The sequence below is a fragment of the Trichosurus vulpecula genome, chromosome 8 (assembly GCF_011100635.1).
Source record: "Trichosurus vulpecula isolate mTriVul1 chromosome 8, mTriVul1.pri, whole genome shotgun sequence".
In the NCBI taxonomy this organism is placed as follows: Eukaryota; Metazoa; Chordata; class Mammalia; order Diprotodontia; family Phalangeridae; genus Trichosurus; species Trichosurus vulpecula.
This window is the reverse complement of record NC_050580.1, coordinates 51668929-51687910: the sequence shown is the minus strand read 5'-3', so window position 1 is coordinate 51687910 and position 18982 is coordinate 51668929. Positions and strand designations below refer to the sequence as shown.

The window sequence follows — 18982 nt, the reverse complement described above, 5'->3', positions numbered from 1 at the left end:
ACTTCCCTTTGCTTTTTTTATTTTCGAATGCCGCAAAAAAAAAGTTAGATCACAAAGGCCATCACTGATACTGTAGTAGTATACCCAGTGACATAACGTGGTTGTGTCAAGACCTTGAACTGGGGTACAGAAAGCAATGCAATGGGTGGAAATAAGACCCAGTTTTCAGATATATTTGTTTCTCTAGCCAGCTCTTTAATTTCCTGAATGGTAGCCAGATGGCTGCAGCTTAACAATGCTACCTGCAATAAAGGTGGCCCAATTAAAAGGCAATTGGAACTTTCTTCTGTTGGTGGGCTGGCAAGTAGATTTTCTGATCCATTTAGTCATAGTTTTGTAGAATAGATATTCTGAGTCAAGAAACAGATTCTTCCAATATTAGCAATCACTCTCATCTGGAGACCGTGCCTGCTATTATTAGTTGAATCCAACCAATCTTATCAACTACTGTAACTACATCCTCATCTCAAAAAATCTGTGCACGCTGCACTGTATGGTTATAAAGGTCCCTTAATTCCCTATTCCATGTCAAACATCTGGTATTATTCTAGGAATGCTTGCTATGAATTGACTAGGCTCCCTTGGGGTTGCGAGTTGCCCCACGTCATTATGGCCTACTCACCCCAACATGCCTCCTTCCCAGGGTCCCGAATCAGGGCCCAGACTCCCTTCACAGGGGCCACAGGCATAGAAGGTGCCTTGTGAGTGGCTTCATTGTGCTCCTAATCTGAGAACCTCTAAGTGTACATAACTCAATGGGCAAGGGGAAGGGAATAAGCATTTGTATAACAGCTACTATTGGGGCAGCTAGATGGCTCAGTGGGTAGAGTGCCAGGCCTGGAGTCAGGAAAGACTCCTGTTCCTCAGTTCAAATCTGGCCTCAGACACTTACTAGCTATGTGACTCTGGGCACTTAAGCCTGTTTGCCTCAGTTTCCTCATCTGTAAAATGAGCTGGAGAAGGAAATGGCAAATCATTTCAATGCCTTTACCAAGGAAACCCCAAATGGAGTCACGAAGAGTAGGATACAACTAAACAACAATGCCTTCTGTGTGCCAGTCACTGTGCTCAGCGCTTCACAAATCTCCTTTGATCCCCACAACCCTGTGAGGTAGGTGCTGCTATTATATTCATTTTACACTTGAGGAAAATTAGGCAAAAAGAGGTTAAATGTCTTGCCCATGGTCACAATGCTAGTAAGCTTAGGTGCTATTCTTTTCCCTATTTTATATTTGAGGAAACTGAGGTAAACAATGGCTAACTGACTTGCCCAGGGTCACACAGCTAGTAGTAAGTGACTGAGGTCTGACTTGAATTCAGGTCTTGACTCCAGACCTAGTGACTTGCCCAAGGTCACACAACTAGTAAATGTCTGAGATCAGATCTGAACTCAGGAAGAGGAATTTTCCTAACTACAAGGCCAGCACTCTACCCACTGTGCCACCTAGCTGCCCATAAGATACATTCTCTTTGCAATAGAATGAAACATCTCTGGATAGGAGAGAGGTTATGAGTCCAGGAAAATTCACCTTTTGCCCTTAGGTCTATGAGAGCAAAAGTTCATCTACAGTGGAATTTATGAACTCTGTATTGAGGATCCTAGGGCAGTTAGGTAGCACAGTAGATAGCGTGGCAGGCCTGGAGTCAGAAAGACCTGAGTTGAAATCCAGTCTCAGATACTAGCTGTGGGACCCTGGACAAGTCACTTGGCCCTGTTTACCTCAATTTCCTCAACCGTAAAATGAGCTGGAGAAGGAAATGACAAACCACTCTAGTATCTCTGCCAAGAAAACTCCATCACAAAGAATCAGACACAACTGAAAAAATGACTAACCAACAACAAAAATTGCGAATCCTGGCTTTGAACTGCTGCTTTGGTGGTTAAACAGGAATGTGCTCTCCAAAGGTTTTCTTCAGCAGAGAGTCGTTTTGTACTCTACTTTGGCAGATGGATGTGTGTGAGGTAAATAAAATGTGAAGACTTCACAGGGAAGATATGCATAAATAGATATCTATGTCTATACTAAGAAATGTTTAAAAATCAAGAAATAGGGAAATAGGGGAGTGGAAAAATTCTGAAGCTGTGAGAGTCCGATGGCTCAGCCTCTGGGAAAGTTTACCCTGAAACTTTTTGTTCTTTCTTCTGGTTCTGGTTTAAAGATTTGCTCAGTAAGAATAGGGTCACTGTGACCTGCTTTCCTTTACTGTAACAGTACTGTAAGAGAATGGAGAGGGTCTCCCCCTCCCCTTATCCTATTCTCCTTCTTTAGATTTATAGATGTCACCTCAGTTGTAATCATTAACTAAGGGAATGGGAATTGGAGTTTCTGTGCCTCAATTTCCTGGTTCTTTGTCTAGCTTTCATGCTCAGATTGTAAGCCCACCTCCCAGCTAATGGTGAGAAGGGTCAGAGGTGGGCAGGAATTCTCTTGTGTTAGGTATAATTATTGGTGCTTTGCCCTTTGTAAAGCGCCTCCTTTGCAGGTTCTGCTTTGTGCTAGCAGAGGACGCCCAATTCTCGAGAATTGAATAAAATTTATTTCTGTTCCCACCCTGAGATACCTCCTTATTAACTTTTAATTGGTGAGGGTCTTTCATCCCACACAGATGTCAACCTACAAAGTTCGGTCTAAGAAAGACAGAAAGGATTAGGTTGCATCCATGTTCATTTCTATCAAAGCAATTGGCATCCATGCATGGGAGCCAGTCTGAAACAGAGCTCCCTTGGGGTTTAGGGCACACAGTATATATACCCTTTCAATAGGGGCTGATGTCATTCCCTCACCCCAGGACAGAGAAAATATCTATGCTAGACCACTCCCAGCCATACCAGACCACTCCCAGACATACCAGACCACTCCCAGCCTTAAGCTATCTAGATAAAAGAATCTGTCTCCACCCAACTTTGAGTAGAACACACTGGGTTTCCCTACCTTAGGTTAAATTACTTGCAAGCTTGGGTGGGGCTGACCAGGATAAGGAGAATCAATGCAATCTCATTATCAGTAATGTCCTTCTGAAAAAAAAAACTGAACTTAAAGTCAGGACTTTGGAAGAAGGGGTCAGGGAAAAACTCCGAATCTCCAAGATATTGGTTATTAAAATCATTTTTCACATGGGCAAATTTCAATTCATCCTAAAACATAGGTATTATAGCAGGAAGGTGTTCATCATAATAACATTTAGTCATTGGGTAGAATCAACTTGCACGACTAAAAGAAGAAAGAAAAAAGATCTCTTATGTGCTGCTCTTTGTTTTAATGGCTAGTATTTAAATTTAAAGGAATTTTAATATTTGCAAAGCGCTTTATCCTCAATCAAATCAGTAAAATAAATGTTATTATTATATATATTTGACAGACATATATTTGACAGAGGAGGCTGAGGACAATTGAGTGATTGGAGGAGGTTCACACAGCTAGTAAGTGTGCTTGGCAGGATTTGAACTCAGATCTAGCCTGACTCCAAGTTCATAGCTCTTAGCACCAAGCCACTTACCTCCCCCATTGTTTGAGCCTGGCATCCCAATTTTATGTGCTGCCTGGTGGATGAACTGGAATGATACATTCACAGTACAAATACAAGTGTTCACATGGTGGTCAGAAGAAGTGATAGAAGGATACTCTCAAGGTCTCTCTTAAGAACTTTGGAATTGATTGTGTGACATGGAAGACACTGGCACAGGACCTCTCAGCATGGTGTGCTCACATCAGAGAAGGTGCTGTGCTCTATAAGCAAAGCAGAATTAAAGTAGCTCAAAAGAAATACAAGATGCACAGAGTTAGAAAATCCACCCCAAATGTTCACATGGGCTATTTGTGCCCTACCTGTGGTAGAATATTCCAAGCTCGTATTGGTCTGATCAGCCACAGTTGGACACACTGTAACTTGTCTCTAGCACAGTGATATCATTTTGGTCCTCTTCAAGAATGAAGGAAAACAACCAACCAACCAACCAACCAACCAACGATGATATTATTGAATTTTTATAGACAAATGTTTAATCAATTCTTTTCAACTCAATTTGTGTCATGCAGCAAAGATACCAATTAACATCAACTTTCAAGTGTATTTTGCCCAACCCTTGAGCAAGGTAAGAGTTATCTTAGTTGCAAAAACAAACCTGGGAAAAGATCTTTTAGACTAACATTAGTTGAAAAGAAATAAAAATTAAGTCAGCATTGTTCTGCCTGAAGGTGATGAGGGCACAGTCTCTGGGAACCCCTTGAACCCTTGAACTCTCCTTGAATCTTCCCACTTGACCTGGCCTTGGCCTGAGGCTATAACCATTAAGCCCAAATGCCTACCTTGCCCAGTCCTCTATTGTCCAGCTGTTTCTCACCCTTAATCCTGTTTCCCATCCTTAATCCTGATCAAAATATCTATACCCTAGCTCTGTTACCCTAGACCCCTCCTCTGGTCACCCCAGACCACCCCTCAATCCCTCCCACAACCTTTGTGTATATAATCTCCATCTTGCCTCCATGAAGGTGGTCAGATCCAATCTAGCTCAGATTGATCTGGCCCACTTTCCTTACAGGCATCACAAGGGGTGGGATCTCTTGGGGCAGGCCTATTTGGCTAACTCTTAATAAACTTTAGCTTTTCCCTTGGCTGAGAAAGCTTGAGTTGATTTCTTTCAGCAGGACCCAGTATGTCGGTACTTTGGGGTGTTGAGCACCCCACACCCCAAACCCTCTTCAGCAGAATTTATTCAGCCCATCCACAAACAGCCATTGATAAGCATGTCCAATTTCTCATAGTTGAGGCAATACAGTTTACCAAATGCAAATTGACTCTTTGGTAAATCTGAGTTTATGTATTTGATAACTTAAGGTAGTCCTTAACCAGGGGGAAAGCTCTGTGCCTTTCCAGATTAAAGTCTATAAAAAGTAATTATTCTAATTCACAAATCAATCACAGCATTCTAAGGATCATCAGTCCCAGAATCTAATCTCCTACAAATGAATCACACTATATAGCATTCCAAAAATAAAAAAAATCTTCTATACAATAATTCCTAAAATCACAATGTGAAAATACTCCAAAACCTATAAACTTAGCACTAACATAAAACAGTCTCATAGACTTAAAACATAAACATGAAACTTATTGATGGTCTATTAACATTAATCTATTTGAATACTTCTTCAAATCATATACATGGGAAAATGCATTTCATTCATCTACCAGTTTTAGAATGCTGTAATAGTCAGTTCAGAAACCAGTAGAGGGTAAGTTATCACTTTTACTCTCACAATTACAGTGAGGCTGACCAGCAGTTACCATTCAGAACACAGGTCTACCATGCCAGGAAAGATTTTGTTGTTATTCGACCATTTTTGAGTCATGTCTGTCTCTACATGACTCCATTTGGGATTTTCTTGGCAAAAAGACTGAAGTGGTTTGCTATTTCTTTCTCCAGTTCATTTTACAGATGAGGAAACTGGGGCAAACAGGGTTAGGTGACACGCTTGGGATCACACAGGTAGTGTCTGAGGCCAGATTTGAATTTGGAAGATCAGTCTTCCTGATTCCAGGTCTGGTGCCCTGTGCACTATAGTGCCACCTACCTGCCTTGCTGGGAATAATAACAGACCCCAATTAATTTATTAAAGTAATATAAATATGAAATTTTAAATATGAAATTTTAAAGCTTGTTATACTTCCATAAAGATACCAGAATCTGTGAAATTAAGCTTAGAAATCATTAGTAAAAACTAATTCCAATTCCTTCAGGGAGAAATGTTTCTTCAAGGGAGTTTCACAGCTTTATGGAAATAAGTAGCAATCTCACTAGTCTGTTATCTCAATGAGGACTAAAAGTCTTTTTTTAAATTTTGAACTTTTATTTTAAATTCTAAATTCTCTCTCTCTCTCATCCATTGAAAAGACACTAAAAGTCTTGAAACCTGAATTGCTATTTTCTGAAATTCTAGGCCTTTTTTGTTTTCTCTGCATTTTTTTTCCCCTAAGTTGGTCCTTGCTAGAGATTCTGATAGCTGAGAAAAAACTGCATCCTACCAGAAACTGAAACCACTCATCTGGGCTCTAAATGAGTGTTAATAACTCCGTAGGCAGAGTTGCACTTTTTAGAATTTTCTACTTTTAAGAGCACTTTATATACTTCTCTTAATTGCCTTTTAATTGAGCTTTAGTTCTTTACTGTGTCAGTGTAAACTATCTCGAATTTCCTCTTTAATTCTCTCTCTCTCTTTGATTAGCCCTGACTGAGCCTTGCAAATCAAAAAATTGAATTTCCCTTTTTGAAAAAAAAATTCAGTCACTGATTCAGTATTTTCCTTTCTATCTAATATCTCTTAATTTTTTTTACCTCATGCTTTGCTTTCAAATCATTTCAAACTATTTTCAGACTTAGTTTTCTTTTTTCCAGTTGAATCTCTTTTGCAGGTTAGCATAGAATTCCTTTTTGAAAATTAAGTATATTTATTTTTTAAATTCCTTTTTTTAAATATTTAGAGCTCCAAATCCTTTTCCTCCCTCTAGCCTCTCCCACAACCATTGAGAAGGCAAGCAATATAATTTCCTTTATACATGTGAAGTTACACAAAACATATTTCCATATTAATCATGTTGGGGGAAAAACCAAGAAAAAGAAAGTGAAAAAAGTATGCTTCAATCTTCACTTAAAATTCATCAGTTCTCTCTCATAAGGTGGATAGCATTTTTCATCATGGGTCCTTTAGAATTGTCTTGCATCACTGTATTAATTAGAGTAGCTAATTCACAGTTGATCAATGTTACAATGTTGCTGCTACAATGTTAAATGGTCTCCTGGTTCTGCTCACTTCACTTTGTATAAGTTCATGTAAGTATTCCCAGGTTTTTCTGAAATTATCTTGTTTGTCATTTCATTTTTTTAAAATTATATTTTATTTTAACATTCATTTTTTAAATGTCAAATTCCCAATTCTCTCCCTCACTCTAACCCATCCCCCACCCATTGAGAAAGAAAGCAATATGATATCACTTATATATGTAAAGTCATGTTGTTGAGGTTTAGGGGTGCTGGGACCCCACAATAAGCTACGCAGGACCTAACTCAAATGAATTCAACTCAAGCCTTCTTTCAGTCAAAGACAAGGTTTGTTAGAACACCAGACAGGGAGGGCAAGATTCTAAGAATCTGCCATATTTGTGACACTTGCATTGACAAGCAGGTCAGATTGAATCTGATCATTGGCCAGATTCTTAAGAAATCTGAGCAATTTAATTGGGGACAAGATAGACCTTATATACAAAAAGACTATAGGAAGGATCTAGGAGTGGCCAAGTAGTCTGGGGTGACTGGGAGGTGATAGAGAAGGACCCAGAAGGGCGGGGTGCCCCAGGTAAATACCAGGGACCTGGGCCATGTGGAAGGGATCTAGAAGGAATTAAGGAGTGGTGGTCTAGGGTGGGGCCAGGTGCAAACAATGAGAGCTGGACTGGGTTAGAGGTAACAAAATTGGAGATTGAGGCAGGGTCAAAGCCACAATTCAAGGACAGTTGAAAGGATTATGCTGAAATAAGCCTCAGGCAAAGAAGGCCAGGTCCATGTGGGAGAGTTCAGGGAAAGTTGGGCAGGCTAGAGAGGGAAGGGTGCTGGCAGCTAATGGCCCTTGGGAAAACTGAGATTTTCAAAGTTACCATTTGTGATGTAAATCCAAATCTGATAACTGTAGTTTGTTCTGAAGCTAAATCATAATACGGTCTCATTTAAAGTGGGATGTGTTCTCCTATATGGATAATTATGGTAAATTAGAACTTAATGCCAAATATACTTAATATTTGGCATTAAGGCAATATGCGTGGAAACTCCATGGATCAGGAAAACCTGAGTTCAAATCTGGTCTTGACACTTACCAGTTTTATGACTCTAAACAAGTCATTTCACCACTGTTTTCCTCAGCTTCATCATCTAAAAAGTGGAATAATGATAGCACCTACCTCCCAGGGTTATTGTGAGGATCAAAGGAGAAAGTAATTGTAAAACACTTAACATAGTACCTGGCACATAGTAAGCATTATATAAATATTAGCTATTATTATTTTTATTAAGTGTAATTACTCTATACTGTTGGCACAAAATGCCAAATTGATAGCTGGATGAGGTGATTTTTGATATAAAAGGATTTGAAAATACATTCAACTGAACTGATATGATCTGACTGGCAAAAAGTTTTGTTTTATGTTTTTAAAACCCATAAGATTACTTATGTTATTATTAGGCTTCTAATTTTTCTTATATTGTGTGTTAATTTGAAAAATAATACCCAGAGGGTATTGCAATTATACAATTAAAAAAGTAACTTCTCTTTTAATTTGGATGATATTAGATCATGAATTGGACCAGTAAAGAATTCGGTCACACTGTTTGTTGTATTTAATTGAGTACATTTTGTTTTTTAAAAGGATAATTATAATTTACTCATTGGGGAAAAAATTACTACCACAGATCTTTTAAGTTGTACTTATCTATGAAGTTCTTTGGGACCTTCTATTTAGATAGTGTCATAAGATCTTGTGAGAAAAGCTGCTGACCACAGGTTGTGAAGCTCTAGAGAACTTATGAGTTTCATCTGATAGATTGTTTGGCCATCACTTAAGAAAATTAAGAAACTGTACCTGTTAATAAATAATATATATTAAAATTACACCCTTGAGCCAAGTAACAATAGACCTTAGATTCAAAGATTTTATTTTTGCCTCAGGAGTTAATAGGTAAGACAGATATCTGTTAGTCTGGAGGTATTTTTCTGGGATTTTGAGTGAACTACTATATATTCATTGTATGTGTGAAACTCTAGAATATAATTATTCTTAATTTCTAAATGACTGATTCTGCTCCAGGATGGATTTAACTAGTAAGGATAAATAAGATAAAGTCTTGTATTGCCTATATGTGCTTATATGTGCTTATTATTAATGGTTATTGTAACATGAGAAAAATAATAATGACCAAGGCCTAAACTGTGATTCATGAAATCTTGCCATTTGAAGTGTAATCTCTTGGGACTATAGCTTGATATTGTTCTGAGTTTTGATTTCAGGTATGCTGTCCAAATTATCATTAAGCCAGTAGTCCTCCATTTAAGGAAAATGCCACATGCTACTTAAAAGGAGTTTGGTCTGAAAACTGCCACAAGTGGATGTCTGTGCTTGGAAAGGCTGAGGAATGACCTTGCATATATGAAAGTTCCTCTTGACTCAATTTCCGCATTGTTCTATTCCTTTCTGAACAGGAAATTCTCCTACCTGGTTAATTCTGAACCTGGCTATAATACCTTGTGAATAATGTGGAACTTTGCTATATGATTGGCTGTTAACTAGGATTCTTACCCAGAATCAAACAGAGCTAATGGAGTTTTTTCCCCCAATTATTATACTTATCTCAGGTCAGTCTGTACCCTTGAAGGGACAGTCTTGTTATTACTATAACCATTTCCCTTCTTTTTCCTTTTATGACAAATTTCTATAATCAGAATAGGTGAATTGTAAAAGTTTTTGTCATGGAAACACTAAACCATTAATTAATAGATCAATACTAAAGCATCTCTGAGTTATTATAATGATGCAAGTATGAAAGATCTCAGTCATTTTAATCTGAATTTGTGGTCAACTACATATCTTAAGCAATTAGGTAAATGAATTCTTAAGCTCATCATACCCTTCATATATAAGATTAGGTCCTTAAAGTATCTCATTCTTTCAGGATAGCATGAGGATTATATATACATACATACATACCATATATGTATGTATACATATATATATATATATGTGTGTGTGTGTGTGTGTGTGTCTGTGTGTCTGTGTGTCTGTGTGTGTGTGTGTGTGTAAATACACATGCACACAGACACACACACACATATCCTCAAGAGAGGGGTTAGTATAAAAATGTGAAAGGTTTAAATTTTGATGAAGTAACAAACTTTGAGAAAGCAACTAGACTTTTCTCTAAGAACTAGGAGATATATATGTATATATACACATATATATGTATGTATGCATGCGTGTGTGTTTGTGTATGTGTGTGTGTGTGTGTGTGTGTATGATTGACTTTCAAATATTTCTAATGTGATATATAGGCTTTGAGTATGTTTTAGTAATAAGTTCTCAAAATTAGATTTGGGATTTTAGATGTAAATTGCATTAATAATTGTAAAGAAAATTTAAATCATGTTTTCCCCTATTTTGAAGTCTTTGTCTGATAATATTAAGATACAAAAGGGTTTCTTTTATAAGCCAAGCCCTTATAGATTCTTTTTAAAGATTCCTCCTTCAACCTATTGATGACATTGTCCATATCAGGTACAGGGTTCAGGTAAAGATAGAAAGAGCAATTCATAGATCAAATCTGAAATCCTCTGAACTTTCAAGTGAATTATGAGCTCCTAATTTAATGTTCTTATAGCTATGTCATTAATATGATTAATTCAATAAGGTTGAACTAGTTATTGTCACATGAACTAGTTACTGGAAAGACAAATTTAGGAGGTTTTACTTAAGATTTTAGCAATATTAAATAGTGAATCTCTGAAATTGACTTGGAACCAGGGGAGCAGATCTTCTAAGAGGAGCCCCCTCCAGAGCTTCCCTGAGGCCTATTCCAGAATTTCCAAGAGAAGATGCTTCCAGGGACCAGACATCTGCATATAATAGCTAGGACTCAAAATGTGCTGATTATATGGAAGTTAAATGGACATCAGGAACAAGGAGACAATGTTATTTAATATTGATAATCATTATTGTATTCCTTTGGCTTTAATGTTTCATGAGGTTTATATTTGCCTGCAAGAGAATATGCCAATTCCTTTTTTTTTTACTGTTCATGGATCAGGGCCATTCCTCCTGTAACTTTTGGTTAACTGAAAGGCTGTCTCCTGTTTTCAACTTCACTTTACCAAAACCTGACTTAATGGAACAATAGTGTTAATTGTTTGACATTCCTCAAAGGGAAGTTTGAAGCTTCCCAAAATGATTCAGTTATTACCCTAGTTAACTGTATAAGGAAGGATTTCCCTGACCCTAGTTTACTTGGTAACCTTGGTACTTTGTAAATCTTCAAAATCAATCCATTGTGAAACCTGTAAGTAGTTTAATCTGTAACATGACTTAGTTGACATATAAAGTCTAACAAGATTTGTCTCCTTAAAGTGTGTATGAGATTATGACTCTGCTTAAGTAAGTTTGTTCAACTTTTGTGACAATGAAGAAAACATGGGGTTATGACTTTTTTTGTGTGATACTCGTGCCACAGTGTAAGTTTCAATCCCCTGATTTGCAGTCCCTGAGACTTACTCGAATTTATCCCTCTCACTACAGGACATTGGGAAAATTTTGTCAACAATTTGGTCCCCAGCCCTCCTTGAAGGAATTCCATCAAGTTCTAGATGAGATAGCTTGTGAGGAGGATGTCACTGAGTCAGGTTATTTTAATGAACTCCTTTTCACACCATAACCCAGCTTTCTGATTTTACAATTATGTTTTTACTACTAGGAGACTGTTGGGCTTTAAGTCCCAAAGAGAGGGGTTATGGATTGTTATTTGTCATTTATAAAGATTGTTCGAACCCAGAATGTTACCCTGGACTCGGTAACTCTCCAATCTTACATCCCCAACTGCCAACTGGACATTTTGAATTTGACGTCTCATGGACATCTTAAACTCAGTATGTCTAAAATTGAACTCATTATCTTCCTCACAAAGCCCTCTCCTCTTTCTAATTTTCCTGTTGCTGTGTAGGGTACCACCATTCTCCCACTTGCCCAGACTAGCAGCTTAGGTACCATCCCCATCTCCTCCCTCTCTGCTCCCCATAGCCAATCCCTTGCCAAATCTTGTCTTTTCTACCTTTGCCACACCTTATGTATGCCCTTTTCTCTCTTCTGATACTGCTACCATAGTGGTATAGACCCTCATCACCTCATACCTGGACTATTGCTATAGACTGCTGATTGGTCTCTCTTCACTCCAGTCCAGGCTCCACTCAGCTGTCAAATTAATCTTCCTAAAATACAGGCATGGCTATGTCAATAAAGTCAAATGGCTCCCTATTACCTCCAGGATCAAATATGAAATCCTGTGTTTGTTGTTTAAAGTCCTTCATAACCCGTCCCTTTCCTAACTTCCTAGTTCTTTTACACCTTAAACCCTCTCCCAAGTACTCATTGACCTGCTGACAATAGTTTCCTTACCATTCCTCAAATAAGATTCCATCATACACCTCCATGACTCTGTCTATGTCAAGAATGTACTCCTTCCTTTCTCCGCCTTAGAATCTGTAGTTTCCTTCAAGGTTCAGTTCAAGTATGATCTCTCATTGTAAGACTTTTTCTTTTCCCCTCAGTTGTTAATAGTCTTATCTTTCTTATCTAGCAGCGATTTTCTGCTGAACTAGTGAGCAGGCAGACACTCTTATTTGCCTCCACTGCCTTAACGGGGCCAGACTACTCCTCTTCTTGAGGCTAATATTCTCTCTCAGCACTCCTTGTCTCTTTCCCTCTGAGCATGGCTTTCCTCTCAAATAAAAACTCAAGCAAAATGGAAGAGTCCAGTTTCAATGTCAGCCCAGCTAGTTCCTGTGGCCACTAACGCTCCCTCATCTGCCTAGAAAAAAAAACCAGGAAAGGGATTCATTCTGTCCTGGGAAGTTTTAAAATGGAGTCAACAGCTAGGTAGTGCAGTGGATAGAGTACCAGTTCTGGAGTCAGGAAGACCTGAACTCAGGTCTTACCTCCCAGGATTGTTGTAAAGATCAGATGAAATAATAACAGTAAAGTGCTTAGCATAGTGCCAGGCACATAGTAGTTGCTCAATAAATTATTTATTATCAATAACTCTTCTGTGTCTCTGAGTCCCCAACCAGTGACTATGCATTAGTAAAATTGCTGCAGCTTTAAATCAATCTCTCAGTTTCCTCCTTTTAACTGCATTCCAACAATAATACACACAGATGAGCAATATAGGTAGTTAAAAGCATATATCACAATTGCTTAAAAAAAAACCAAAGCAAAACTTTAAGCACAGAAGAGTAAACAAGCTTTTAAGCAAAGATGCTAGGCTCCCCACTCTCTTCCCCTCTGGGAGGTTGTTGTTTTGTGCAGGGTTTTATATTTATCTATTCATTCTCATCAAATTCATTTGGACCTACCATTCTAGCCTGGTGAGACCTTTTCAGATCCTGATTCAGTTATTAAATATTCTATCTCTCCCAGCTTTAAGTTAATTGATGATTTGGTAAGCATTCTGCCCATTTCTTCATCTAGGTCATTGATAAAAATGTTGAACAAAAGAGATCAAACACAGAGCCCTAGAGTAGGACACAAGTTACATCAATCCATTAATCAAACTTTGAGGGTTAGGTCATTAAACTATACTATCTCAGAAGTTAGGGCTAGATAAATAGATCTGAGAATGATCTGCAGAGAGATGACATTAAGATCATGGGAGATGATGAAATTGTATAGTTCCAAATCTACCTAACTGTACTGTCATCTAACCTGCATTTCTCTGTCTTCTCTACCAAAGTTTATGGCACCATCCACTGGTTCAGCATCAAAATGGATATGGTTCTATTAGTGGAAGTGAAACTAAAGGAGATGCACTATGATCTGCATGACCACTGGACCTTTCCATTGACTTGCAGCTAAAACTTTCTATATATGTTGTCTGTCCCTATTAAAATGGGATCCTGTTGAGAACAGGGATTGTTTGACTTTTCTATTTGTACGATTAGAGTGCAGCACAGTGCTTTGCACAGTCTTTTAAATTTTTTTATTTAAATATTTATATCTTTACTTTTAACATTCTTTTTTTAAAAATTTTGACTTTCCAATACTCTCCTTGCTTCTCCTACTTCCCCCACTCACAGAGAAAACAAATAATATTATATAATTACACATGTGAAATAATACAAAATATACTCCCATCTTAGCCATATTGCAAAACAAAGCAAAAATTAATAAAGTGAGAAAATTATACCTCAATTTGCACTGAGTTGCTCAGTGCTCTCTCTGAAGAACTCCTCATGAGTTTTTTGGAACTGTCTTGAATTGTTGTATTGAACGGAGTAGCCAAGTCTTTCACAGTTGATCATCATTATACCATTGCTACTACTGTGCACATTGATTTCCTAGTTCTTCTCAATTCACTTTGCTTTAGTTCTTACAGGTCTTGCCATTTTTTTCTGAAACTACCCTCATTGTCATTTCTTGTAGAATAATAGTATCCCATCACGATCATGCCACAACTTATTTAGCCATTCCCTATGAGCATCCTCTCAACTTCCAATTCTTTGCCACCACGGAAAGAACTGCTATAAATATTTCTGTACATATAGGTTTTTTTTCCTTTTTCTTTTGTCTCTTTGCACAGTTGTTCCAGATTGTTCTCTAGAATGATTAGACCAGTTCACTGCTCCACCAAGAATTCATTAATGTACCTATTCTTCCTCATCCCCTCCAGCATTTGCTATTTTTATAGGTGTGAGGGGGTACTTTAGAGTTGTTTTAATTTGTCTTTTTCTAATCAGAAGTGATTTAGAGCTTTTTTATGTGATTATAAATAGCTTTGATTTATTCTGAAAATTGCCTGTTCATATCCTTTGTCATCTTGTCCCCTGGCACTTAGTATTTAGTAAATGTTTTTTCATTCATTTCACAAGGATACCGGAAGAGACTGTGTCAAATGCCTTACTGGAAACAGTAATGTCCTTGACATTTTCCTGACCTGTTAGTTAGTTAGTCTGGTTAACTAACTGCCTGACTGATCATCTCTTCTCTTTCTAAGTCTTCACAAGCCCTCCTGTTAACAATCCATTTCTAAAATCTTGCCAGAAACCCATCATAAGCTCACTCACCCAGAGGCATCTACCTTCTTTCCCTTTCTGAAAACTGGCACATTTGCCTGCCTCCAGCTCTGCAGTGCCACTTTCATTTTCCATGATTTTCCAAAGATAATTGCTAGGGACACAATCATATCTGTCATGTCTTTCAGTACCTTGGGATATGGCTCATCACAACCAGCTGACCTCACCTTCCCTGTGGCAGCCCACCTTTATTTTTACCACATTTGCAAAGAATCCTCGATTTGAAATCAGAGAGCCTTGATTCAAAGCTTGGTTTTACAACATAACCATAATAATAGCTAGCACTGACGTAGTGTTTTAAGGTCACTTTGCAGATGTTTTCTCATTTTATTCTTTACATAAACATTGGAAGGTAGGTACTGTGATTATGTCCATTTTACAGATTTGGAAACTGAGGCAGATAGCAGTTAAAGTGACTTGCTCAATATTACATAGTAAGTGTATGAGGCTGAATTTGAACTTAGTTCTTCCTGTTTTCGGGTCCCATGCTCTATCCACTGTGCTGCTTAGCTGTCCTTAACTATCTATGTAGCCTTGGAGAAATAACCTCATTTCTCCGGTCCTCAGTTTCCTCATATGAAAAATGATGGGGCTGAATTAAATTACCTCTGAAGTTCTATCCAGCTCTAAACCTGTGCTCCTATGAGGCTAAGATCTGGCAATTCAATTTCCTGCTAACCATGTTTGTTCTACCCTTCCCATCTGAAGGTCAATCTTTTTGAGAAAAGAGAAGGAAAATTGAAGATTTCATTTTGCACTCTCTGTCATCTTTTATCATCTTTTCATCCCCTCTGAGCAGTCATAGTCACAATCAATAACATTTATTAAGTGCCTTCTATGTGCCAGGCACTGTGCTGAGCATTAGGGATATAAATAAGATAAAGAAAGACAGTACCTTCCCTCAAGGAGTTTATGATTTAATGGGGGAAGACAATGCACAAAACGAAGCTAAAAAATTTGGGAGGTGGAGAGGAGTGGCAGGTCCACCAGAGGGTACCTGGGATGGGGTATGATGTTTGTGAAGTCAAAACCAAGCAGAGCGCCTGATGGGAAGTGAAGAGTTAGCTGGAGAATTCTGAGCCCTCTATAAAAGACAGGCTTTGGGAGGGATTTGATGCTCCATCCTCCAATGAGAGGGGAGAAGTGACTGTGGGTGCTGAAGAGGTGTCGAGTAGCAAAATTGAATTACCAAGATTTCAAGGGATGAGCTTATTCTGGGGGAGGCAAAATATTCTTGGAGTGGGAACCAAGCAGAGCAGATAATGGGAAATGGAGTAAGGCCCCCAGGCAAGAGTTCCATCTCTAAAAGCCATTTTGGGGTCATCTTTGGTGTTTATTGTAAACTTCAGCTCAATCTGCGCTTTAGCAAAATGGACACTATTGCAATAGGATTCTTGTCTCTCTATGCATTGCCCTCAGTTTTTCTGCTGTTATTTTCATCTACTGGACATACCTTTTTAAACCAGAGCTTATAAAAGAGCTCCCTATGAGGTCACATCAGTGTCTTTAGACACCACCCTCTATTAATGGTGCAGTGGCTAGAATGATGGACTTGCAGTCCAGAAGATCTGGCTTCAAATCCTGACTCTATTACCAGAACTGTGTGGCTCTGGACAAGTCACTTAACCTTTATCAGCCTGTTTCCTCATTTGTAAAATGAGAATAATAATACCTCCAGTATCTTCCTCAAGGGGTTATTGTGAGGACCAAATGAGATAACAGATGCAAACTTTGCAAACTTTAAAGCACTATAGAAATGTCATTTGTTACTGTGACTGTGATGATTCTTCTAGAAAATTATATCATTAGAATTTAAATCTTTAGAGTCTCCCATACTTCTGGAACTATCTTCCCTTTCAGAATTTCAGACTGTCAAAAGTGGATTTGGGGAAGAACACAAGTGACTCCATTTCATCTTGCATTTGTTGGTATTATATTTATTTTTTCTTTGTTTTGCCTCTTTGGCATACCTCCTTTGGTACCTCCTTTCCTCCTAATTAATTTACAATTACAAAAGAAAACTCATAGAACTTTGTATAGTTTCAGGGACTCCTCTTCTTCCCTTTATCCTATCTAAGAAAGTATGTAGCGCTTACTTCAGCAGCACATATGCTAAAATTGGAACAATAGAGAGAAGATTAGCGTGGCCCCTGTGCAAGGATGACACACAAATTTGTAAAGCATTCCATATTTTTAAGACCTCATTTCTCAAACATATAGAGAACTGAGTCAAATTTATAAAAATAAGAACCATTCCCCAATTGATAAATGATCAAAAGATATAATCAGTTTTCAGATGAAGTAATCAAAGCCATCTATAGCCATATGAAAAAAAAATACTGTAACTCACTATTGATTGCACAAATGCAAATTAAAACAATTCTGAGGGGGCAGCTAGGTGGCGCAGTGAGTAGAGCATCGGCCTTGGAGTCAGGAGGACCTGAGTTCAAATCCAGCCTCAGACACTTGACACACTTGCTAGCTGTGTGACCTTGGGCAAGTTATTTAACCCCAATTACCCTGCCCTCCCCCCTCCAAAAAAACAAACAAACAAAACAATTCTGAGGTACTGCCTCATACCTATTAGATTAGCTAATAGGACAAAAAGAAGTGGCAGACATGAGGAAACCTGGCATAGAGTTTCTAGGTGAGGATAAAAGGAAGTAGAATCAGAAGACAAAAGTGATAAATGTTGGAGGGGATGTGGGAAAAATGAGACATTAATGCACTGTTGGTGACGTTGTGAACTGATTCAACCATTCTATAGAGCAATTTGGAACTATGCCCAAAGGGCTATAAAAGCATGCATACCCTTTGACCTAGCAATACCACTACTAGGTCTATATCCCAAAAGAGATTTTAAAAAAAAGCAATAAGGAAAAGAATCTATATGTATAAAAATATTTATAGTAGCTCTTTTCTGGGGCAAAGAATTAGACACTGAGGGGATGCGTGTCAATTGAGGAATGGCTGAACAAGTTGTGGTATGTAATTATGATGGAATACTAATGTACTATAAGAAATGATGAGCAGGATGTGCTCAGAAAAACTTGAAAAGACTTACATGAACTGATGCAAAGTGAAACATACTGTGTACGAAGTAACAGCAATACTGTAGGATGATCTGCTGTGAATGACTCAGCTATTATCAGCAATGCAAAGATCCAAGACAGCTCTGAAGGACTTAGAATGAAAAATGCTCTCCATCCCCAGAGAAAGAACTGATGATGTCTGAATGCAAATTAAACTTCTTTTACTTTCCTTATTTTTCTTGAGTTTTTTGTCTGTTTTCTTTCACCACATGACTATTATGGATATGTTTTGCATGACTACACACATATAACCAATATCAAATTGCTTGCTTTCTCAATGAGTGTGGGTGGGGGAGGTTGGGGAGGAAGGAAAGTAGAGAATTTGGAACTCAGAATTGTTTTTCTATGTAACTGGGGGAAAATAAAATACTAAAAAGTGGGGGGCTGGAAGAAAGCATGGAGAAGAGACGTAACAAAAGCTGATTAACTAAAAGGAACATACTGTATCCTTTAGTCCAGCACAAATGGCTATGTTAAAGAACACATTCTTTCTTTTGTAATAATTCAGGCATTTTTTTTAAAAAAATGTATCCTTTCCTACCCACATGCCCTATGTAATCTTATTCAAACTCTGATAGACAAGCAGATAGACAGCAGACTAACAGACAAGTAGATAGATATATAGCTATATTGTGTGTATGTGTGTATATAAATATATGAACATGCCCTATCAATAGATGACAGACACATGTGTCTCATAGTTCCACAGGTGATACACATGAACATGTCTATATGCATACGTATATTTATATATACATATACATATATTGTATTCATATATGTATGTGTGTATGAGATATGTGGAACTGTGAGACACACGTATCTGTCACCTACTGATGGGGTACGTCATACTCTCAAGTGCATAGATAAATTAAAATTTACATATCTGTATCTTCTGTTGGCTTATGCATGCAGTGGCTAGCAAAGACCCTGAAAATTTTTGCAACAAAACCCTGGGATCCTTCTTTCTGAATTTCTCCAAATCTGCAGTCCTGATCTATAGGGTACATGTTGTGC

General features: G+C 38.0%; 1 non-coding gene across 1 annotated transcript; it reads left to right on the top strand.

Moving 5' to 3' along the window:
- Positions 1-16961: 16961 nt before the first annotated feature.
- LOC118830436 lies at positions 16962-17068 on the top strand. Its single transcript, XR_005009071.1, has one exon. It is a non-coding gene; the product is annotated as a U6 spliceosomal RNA (small nuclear RNA).
- The last annotated feature ends 1914 nt before the right edge of the window (positions 17069-18982 follow it).